Here is a 9,732-nt window from a genome sequence, read left to right as displayed (position 1 = left end):
TAGCAGATGGAACATAAACAAAAGCGTCACTATTTGAATAACATAAAATAGTCACAAAAATAATTTATTGTGACATTTGGACAGTCACATAATTAAGTTTATTGAGACGCTCGAACCGTCATTATATAGACATTTTGGGACGTTGAACGTGTCATAAAAATAGCAGTTGACGACAAATAATGTGACGCTTTCAAACGTCACAAAATATAAATATTTGGGACGCGTAACGACGTCATAATAATTGGGATTTTAGGACGCCTTTCCGTCACAAAAACATATTATGACGGCCACCTATGTGACGCTTTTGGCTGGCGTCATAATAGCCGAAGCGTCACGATAGGTCGCTATAGTGACAGTTTAAGGCGCCATAAAAGCAAGTTTTTGTAGTAGTGTATGACTCCTGGTGTATTTCCGACTTACGATGTTACTTATTTTATCGTTAAAATTAATCTTTTTTTTTACTGAATGTTTGTTCGTGTATATATTTCGTTTCTTTCCACAATATATTATATATTGTTTAAAAAATAAATAATTTTTTCTCCACGTAATGTGAATTTCATGTTCTTACATATTTTTAAAATATTTTTGCAGGTACTTATTTGCATGCGAGGTCAGTTGGAGGTTGTTTGGGTTTGATATTCACTACAGAGATTCCCCCGTGATTTGTTTGAGCTTCCACCTACGTGATTGTCAAATGGTTGTGTATCAGGAAAATCAACATTTGAGTAATGTAGTCAATAGAATGTCTGCTAAACAAAGTATGTTCTTAGCATGGTTTGAGGCAAACACGCGGTTTCCCGAAGCAAGATCAATCAAGTACGTGGATTTTCGATAACACTGTTAGAGTAGGTGAAACCAACAAGCCAACTTGTGGCTGTGGTCTTTCATATTTATTATGCTAATAAATGAACATTTTTCGTATTAATGATAAAAGACCTTGGCATTCTATATCTTTGTCCCTTTGTCACAAGCATAGATATAGTCCTTACAGTTATTACAAGTACTGGTAATTGATCGTTAGGATCGTGAGATATTTACTTAAGTATTATAACTGTCTAACGTTTTCCTAGTTGAAGGGTTACGCCACCAATGAGGATATCGGCCTTTCCCATTAAGAGACTAGCACTTAGTGTATGTGTACTGCATCTCATCAGTAAACGGTATTGTGATATCGGCATGCATAAGTGGGTGCTCGTAAGTTGACGAGTTCACTGAACTCCCTCACCCTAGAAATATCTAAGTGGTTCCCAATAATCGAGTAGAGATATCTATAGTATAGTTGTACATCATTAGTCTGTATGACCTAGACATCACCGTGACTTCACTAGAGGACCAGCTGTATCGTGACCTGTCCCTGAGTTCCACCGAGGACCACCCCAAGGGCCAGTGTTCGTGCAGTCCGAAATCTAGTAGGAGGTATGTGCATTGTAGTCGGGGATTCGATCGCTAGAATAGTCTTGGATGTTCTGTGTGTTCTCATAATTTGTAATCTCTCTAAGTCTCTAAGTTTCCAAATTTAGAAAGTGCGCTGAATTAGGGTTTCCACTTTTAGAAATTTGGAAATTGAGAATTGGTACTCGTAATGACGAGGACATTATAATGATTCCGAAAATGTAATTGTTACAATTTTCCGAACATCAAATTGAGAGAGACGAGCGAGTAAAAGAACTAACGAACTTAAGCTGTTGGGCCCGGTCCAACTTAAGCCCGTTAGGGTTTTATGAAAGACAATATAAATACTTGATTTATAGGTCTTTCACACAACACAACACACGAAACGTAACCCTAGCCGCTCCCTCTCTCGGCGGTTCTCCTTCCCCGCGGCCACCACCGCCGCCGTCGCCGTCCACTCGCCGGAATCGGCCTCTCCTTGGCCGATTAATCGTGGTAGTTCTTTTCTTTATTTATTCTTTCCGTTTATTCTAACTACTGTGTGTCTAGTGCCACGTTTTAGTAGATCGAAGTTTAAGAAGTGAAATCCGAGAGGAGAAAATTCGAAGAACCGAGGAGCTGCCCCACGCCGTCGCCATCGCCGCCGACGGTTGCACCGCCGTCGCTGCCGTTCGCCGTCGCTGCTCCCGGGTTGCACGGATTGGATTCCGTGGCAATCTTTCTTCGACTCGTTTTCGTTTAAGTTAATATATGCATGTTCGTTTTAATAAAGAGCATGTATGATTTTATGTGTTTACATGAAACTGTTTTTATTATGGCGAGCATGATTATTTGATTTAAACGTGAGCATGGTAATTGATTTCATTTCTATTAAGTAATTAAGCATGTATGTTGTTTTTAATTTCGCTGGAAGCGCAAAGGTACGCAATTAATTGTTTTCAATTATCGGGCATGTGTTTATGTGTTTTAAATTCGTTTAATTCGCATAAAAAATTTGTTTCCCGCTGCGTACACGTGTCTGATTCCCAACAGTGGTATCAGAGCTCGTTCCGCAATTAATTGCGTTCGTTTTAATATGCTATGATTTTATGCATGTTTGATTTATTAAAGTAGCAATTGTTGTATTATGTAATTGGGAGTTTTCGTAAGTTTAAAATATTTTAGAAATACTATTTAGAATTTTTCCAGCTTTAAAATTGGAAAATCGGATCTGAAATTATATTTATAACATCGGGTTTTAATTATTCGGATCGAACCGGCTGGTTCAATGGTTGTGTGCGATCCAATTGACCGAATCCACGTGGATTCGGGTCGGTCAGACCGGTTCTCGGTCCGACTGACCCGGCCCACTGATTTGAGACAACTGGACCGGGCAGAACCGGACTGTTTCGGTCCGAACCGGTCAGACCGGTCGGGCCGAACCAGTTCACTGAAAATTAAAAAAAAAAAATTATTTCAGATTTCTAAAATGAAACTTAAAAAAAATTGATTTGAATTTTTGGAAAATTATTTTCAATTTATCCCAATTAGATTATTTGATTGATTTATGCTAGTTGAGGTTCTATAATTATTTTGAAAACCCGATAATTAATTAATGTAATTAATTATATAGTTAGGTCGTATTTTCCTCTTAGGACAATATGCGTTTCTATATACCTTTAGAGAACATAGATGTAGGAATCACATAGACCAATCCAAACCTTCAGATGAGATAAAACTTTTTAATAAAATCCCTCATTCTTAATCTTATTCAGAATTATTTCAAGCTATAAAGAAAAACCAATTTGTTGAATTTTTCTTTCCTTCGGTCAACGGTTGACTTATGTGTAGCCCTTTACTGTAGTGCAGTAAGCCGTGTTAGCGGGGAGTGCTATGGTAAAGTTAGATGTAATTCAATTGACATAACGATGAAGGTAGCCATAAAAAAAGGTTATGCTAGATTAACATGGTCGGCTAGATTAACTAGGGACTGCATTAGTTTGGCATAATCAAGTTCTATGAACATCTTTGATTGGTAGGTTAGACTTGACACGCGACGATTTTGAATTCGCGAGATTAACTTAGGTCATTATCAAGTGTGAGGAAAACTAATTTAGGGTCATATTGTGGATATGATTGATTGTGGATATTACGGGTTATATTTGTCTATTGGACCTAAAGCCCATTAAGAAAAATCAGTTTTCTCGTTTGTCTACTAGAAAGAAGTGGAACTCGATAAAATTAGTGGGAGAACAATTAAATAACATAAGGCCAAACATTTAAGTGTAACAATCATTTAACGCGAATCTCTAATAATCCGCTTCTCTATACCTCTCAGATAATCATGTCTAAGAATCCCATAATGTCAATCCTCCACAATAAACTCAATGGCCCTAATTACCTAGATTGGTTGCGTAGTCTTAAGCTTGTGCTAACCGTTGAGGGGCGTCTCTATGTTCTTAACGAGAGACTTCCTGCCACTATACCTGCCACAGCGACTGATGCTGAAAAAGAAACTTATGAAGCGTGGAAGAAAGATGACACTCATGCTAGGTGTTATATGATAGCCGCCATGGAGCCCGTGCTTGAGAGGAAATATGAGTCTCACTTACATGCTTTCGATATAAAGGCACATCTCGATATCATGTATAGTGAGAATGTTAGGGCATCGAGGTACGCTGCTACAAAGGAGTTGTTCACGGCGAGACTGCGCGAAGGGACTTCAGTCCATGAGCACTGTCTCAAAATGATCCATCTCCTTGGAAAGCTAGTGAATCTCGATGTCACCCTCCCGGCCGAGCTCTCGTTGGATTTGATCATGTTGTCTCTTCCTAGTTCGTATGAATCGTTCATAGTGAACTTCAACATGAACAAACTAGATCCTCCATTGGATGAGTTAATGAACATGTTGGTCAGTTTCGAGTCCACCATTAAGAAAGAGAAGTCTGTTCTCCTTGCTGCTACTTCTGGAAAGAAGAGTTCTTCCCAAAAGAAGAGAAAGGAAAGAGTTCTCTTCCCAAACAGCAAGTTCGAAGTGGGTGAAGGTAGTGGGGGCCCCAAGGCAAAGGTCAACAAGCAAGTTGATGATGCTTGCCATCACTGTGGAAAGAAAGGACATTGGCGCTATTTACTTAAATGTTTTGGATTCTAGTTTTCCTATTGTTTTGAACGATTGTTTATTTGTTCCATCTCTCATTAGAAACCTTATTTCTATTCTTGTATTAGATATTGAAGGTTTTACTTTTGTTTTTGAAAATTCGATTTGCATTATACAAAAGAATGAAAATTTGATTTGCAAGGGACGACTATTAAACAACTTGTATGAACTAAATACAAATGAAATACCTATTAATGTTATATCAGCAAAACGTAAGGAGATAGATCAAAACCCCGCACAACTTTGGCACGCTAGATTAGGTCATGTCTCTTTAAGAATGATGAACGATTTTGTTAGTGAAGGATTGTTCTCTTTGGAGGACGTGAAATCACTACAAACTTGTGAATCTTGCCTTAAAGAGAAAATGACCAAGTCACCCTACAAAGGGAAAATAGAACGAGCCGAGGGTCTTTTGATTTGATCCATACAGACGTATGTGGTCCACTAAATGTTAGTGCGGAGAGTGGATACAACTACTTCGCTACCTTTACCGACGATTATTCTAGGTATGGGTATGTGTACTTGATGAAGTACAAGTCCGAAACATTTGAAAGGTTCAAAGATTTTAGACACGAAGTAGAGAAGCAGCTCGGGCGGAGTATTAAGAAGCTACGAGCCGATCGTTGTGGAGAATACTTGAGCATCGAGTTCATTGACTATCTAAAAGAGAATGGAATACAATCTCAATGGACTCGACCTGGAGAACTCCTCAAATTAATGGAGTTTCTGAGCATCAGAATAGAACTTTATTAGATATGGTTCGATCAATGATGGGGTTCACGAAATTACCGGCATACTTGTGGGGTCATGCACTTCGCACTGCCGCGTATTTGCTGAATAGAGTTAACACCAAAGCAGTTAAATCCACACCTTATGAACTTTGGCATTCCCGGAAACCCAACTTCAAACATATTAGGATATGGGGTTGTCCCACTTATGTGAAGCGATTAGTGGGAGATAAGTTGGATGGTAAATCCGACTTGTGCTACTTTGTGGGGTATCCCGAAGACTCAATGGGATACGAATTCTATTATGTCAAGGAAGAAAAGACGTTTGTTTCGAGAAATGCCACCTTTTTGGAAAGGGAGTTTCTATCCGATAGAAAAGGCACCATGATAGAACTTGAAGTAGTTCAAGAACCGCAAAGTGAAGTTCAAACGCAAGAACAAGTAATCGAACCAATACAACAATCCACTAATATACCTCCTTAACCTACGGTACGTAGATCCGAAAGAGTTTGGAAATTGCCGGATAGGTTATTCCTCCTCGAAAATGATGAAGATCATGTTGATCTTGGACAAGATCCAAGAACATACAATGAGGCCGTATCGGATGCCGACGTGGGACATTGGTTAACTGCCATGAAATCCGAGATGGACTCCATGTACTCCAACAAGGTGTGGACCTTGGTAGATCCACCTAAGGGAATTGTTCCTATAGGCTGCAAGTGGATCTATAAGAAGAAAATTGGAGAGGATGGAAAGGTATCGACCTATAAGGCTAGATTGGTAGCGAAAGGATACACTCAAAGGCAAGGTGTTGACTATGAGGAAACCTTTTTGCCAGTCGCGATGCTGAATTCCATTAGGATTTTGGTGGCCATAGCTGCGTGGTACGACTACGAGATATGGCAAATGGATGTGAAGACCGCCTTCCTTAATGGAGACATTGAGGAAGAAATTTACATGGCGTAGTCGGAAGGCTTCATATCTTCTGGAAGTGAGCAAAAGGTTTGCAAGCTCTAGCGATCCATTTATGGATTGAAACAAGCATCCCGTAGTTGGAACTTTAGGTTTGACTCAACTATCAAAGAGTTTGATTTTGAGAAGAATCCGGAGGAACCTTGTGTATACAAGAAGGTTAGTGGGAGGGCAGTGATATTTTTAGTGCGTTACGTTGATGACATTCTACTCATTGGAATTGACATAGAATGTTGCAACAAACGAAAGCATGGTTGTCCACACATTTCTCGATGAAGGATTTGGGAAAAGCATTTTATGTATTAGGAATACGCATCTATAGAGATAGATCAAGGAAGATGCTTGGCTTATCCCAAAGCATGTACATAGACACCTTTATGAAACGGTTTAGCATGGGAGAATCCAAGAATGGATTCTTGCCAATGTCCCATGGGGTTCGTCTCTCGAAATCTATGTGTCCGCAAACACCTAGTGAAATTGAGAAGATGAAAAGGACGCCTTACGCTTCTGCAATAGGAAGCATAATGTATGGCATGTTATGTACGAGACCCGATATTGCGTATGCTGTGAGTGTCACAAGCCGATATCAGTCTAACCCCGACCCGGCTCATTGGAAGGCCGTGAAAGATATCCTCAAGTACTTACGAAGGACTAAGGATATATTTTTGGTTTATGGGGGTGCCGAGTTGAAATTATGGGGATATATCCTCAAGTAGTTTTCAATCGGATGTGGACGACTCAAAGTTGAACTCGGGAATAATATTCGCGCTTAATGGTGGTGCCGTGTGTTGGAAGAGTTCCAAGCAAAGCACGACGGCTCATTCCACTACCGAAGCAAAATACATTGCAGCGTCCGAAGCTGCAAATAAAGGGACTTGGATAAGGAAGTTCATCCAAGAGTTGGGTGTCATTCCTAATGCTAATGATCCAGTAGAATTGTACTGTGATAACACCGGAGCCTTGGCGCAAGCTAAGGAGCCGAGATCTCATCAGAAGTTCAAGCATATTCTGAGAAAGTATCATGTGCTCCGAGAGATCATTGATACAGATGAAGTTAAAGTAGAACGAGCCACCTCGGAAAAGATCGTTGCAGACCCCTTCACGAAGCCTTTACCGAGATCGGTCCACGAGAAACATCGAGAGTCGATGGGATTGCAATTCATGGGTAGTTGGCTTTAGGTCAAGTGGGAGATTGTTAGAGTAGGTGACCGACAAGCCAACTTGTGGCTATGGTCTTTCATATTTATTATGGTAATAAATAAACCTTTTTCGTATTAATGATAAAAGACCTTGGCATTCTATATCTTTGTTCCTTTGTCACAAACATAGATATAGTCCTTACAGTTATTACAAGTACTAGAAATTGATCGATAGGATCGTGAGATATTTACTTAAGTATTATAACTGTCAAACGTGTTCCTAGTTGAAGGGTTACGCCACCAATGAAGATATCGGCCTTTCCCATTAAGAGACTAGCACTTAGTGTATATGTACTGCATCTCATCAATAAATGGTTTGCATAAGTGGGTGCTCGTAAGTTGACGAGTTCACTGAACTCCCTCACCCTAGAAATCTCGAAGTGGTTCCCAATAATCGAGTAGAGATATCTATGGTATAGCTGTACACCATTAGTCCTTATGACCTAGACATCACCGTGCCTTCACTAGAGGACCAGCTGTATCGTGACCTGTCCGTAAGTTCCACCGAGGACCACCCCATGGGCCAGTGTTCGTGCAGTCCGAAATAGTGGGAAGTCTGTGCATTGTAGTCGGGGATTCGATTGCTAGAATAGTCTTGGATGTCCTGTGTGTTCTCATAGTTTGTAATCTCTCAAAGTCTCTGGCCAGAGCTGACTAAGTGATGATTAGAGAATTCGATTCTCTAAGTCATGCACGTAACGATTACAACACTTAGAACGATCGCACGGTCATTGAACAAATAAAGAGGTCTCGATGAACCAATGCCTCTAGTTCGATCAAGGCATATGAATCGAAGGGATCGTATTGTACGCTAACTATATCAGAAGGTTCTTGCAGGCACTTCATTTGTATCTATGGAATCATGACGCGTAGTTGCTAGACGCCAACTTGATTCGTTGGGTGATTAAGGTGAAACGAGCTTCATCTTAATCGTAACTCTAAGGGACCAGTTTTGAGCACAAAGGGTTGTGGGCCCACGGCTAGCTTACACCTGAACCATCGAGGGTCACACTGCTCGTGCACATGAGATCTTTGAATAAACGGTCAAAGGTAAAAATGGTTTATCTTTGCATGATTGGAAGTCAATATGATTGGGTCCAACATTCGTAATTTGGAATTATGAATGAGAATAAGAAAATGAAAAGAATAGGCGAACATCTTAGTGGACTTTCTAAATCGGGAAGTTTCCAAATTTAGAAAGTGCACTGAATTAGGGTTTCCACTTTAAGAAAGTTGGAAATTGAGAATTGGCACTCGTAATGACGAGGACATTATAATTATTCCAAAAATGTAATTGTTACAATTTTCCGATCATGTAATTGAGAGAGACGAGCGAGTAAAAGAACTAACGAACTTAAGTTGTTGGGCCCGGTCCAACTTAAGCCCGTTAGGGTTTTATACAAGACACTATAAATACTTGATTTATAGGTCTTGCACAAGATAGAAATCTCGAAAACCTAACCGTAGCCGCTCCCTCTCTCGGCCGTTCTCCCCCCCGCGGCCAACACCGCCGCCGTCGCCGTTAGTTCGCCGGAATCGGCCATCCCTTGGCCGATCCAAATTGGTAGTTCTTTTCTCTTTTCGTTTCTTCCATATTATTCTAACTACTTCGTGTCTACTGTCACGTTTTAGTAGATCGAAGTATTTGAGGTGAAATCCGAGAGGAGGAAGACCGAAGATCGAAGAATCGAGGAGTAGCCCACGAGCCGACGTCGCACGCAACCCAACGCGCCGCCCAAAGACAGCGCGTGAGCCACACGCGCCGCCGTAGCTCGCCTACCCGCTGTTGCCGTTTCGCCGTTGCTGCCCCGGATTGCACGGATTGGTTTATGTGGCAATGTAGCTTCGCTTAGTGCACCGACCTCACGCTTCAAGCGGTAAAGTTTCGAATCCATTGTCCTTCGATTCAGTTTCATTTAAATTAGATATGCATGTTCGTTTTAGTAACAAACTTGTATGATGTTATGTGACTACATGAAATTGTTTTCATTGCCGCGAGCATGATTATTTGATTTAAACGCGAGCAAACTAATTGATTTAATTTCGATTAAGTAATTAAGCATGTATGTTGTTTTTAATTTTGCTGGAAGCGCAAAGGTATGCAATTAATTGTTTTCAATTATCGGGCATGTGTTTATGTGTTTTAAATTTGTTTAAATCGCATATTTTTTTAGTTTTCCGCTGCGTACACGTGTCCGATTCCCAACAATCCAGTGTTACTAGCAACGTCGTGAGCAAAGAAGTATTCCAAATAATATAAAGGTACACATTCACATGTTGATATTTCTTTAGTATTTCAACGTGT

This window comes from Erythranthe guttata, chromosome 13 (genome assembly GCF_056151865.1).
Source record: "Erythranthe guttata isolate IM_541 chromosome 13, IM_541, whole genome shotgun sequence".
Taxonomy (NCBI): domain Eukaryota; kingdom Viridiplantae; phylum Streptophyta; class Magnoliopsida; order Lamiales; family Phrymaceae; genus Erythranthe; species Erythranthe guttata.
This window is presented reverse-complemented; position numbering follows the sequence as displayed.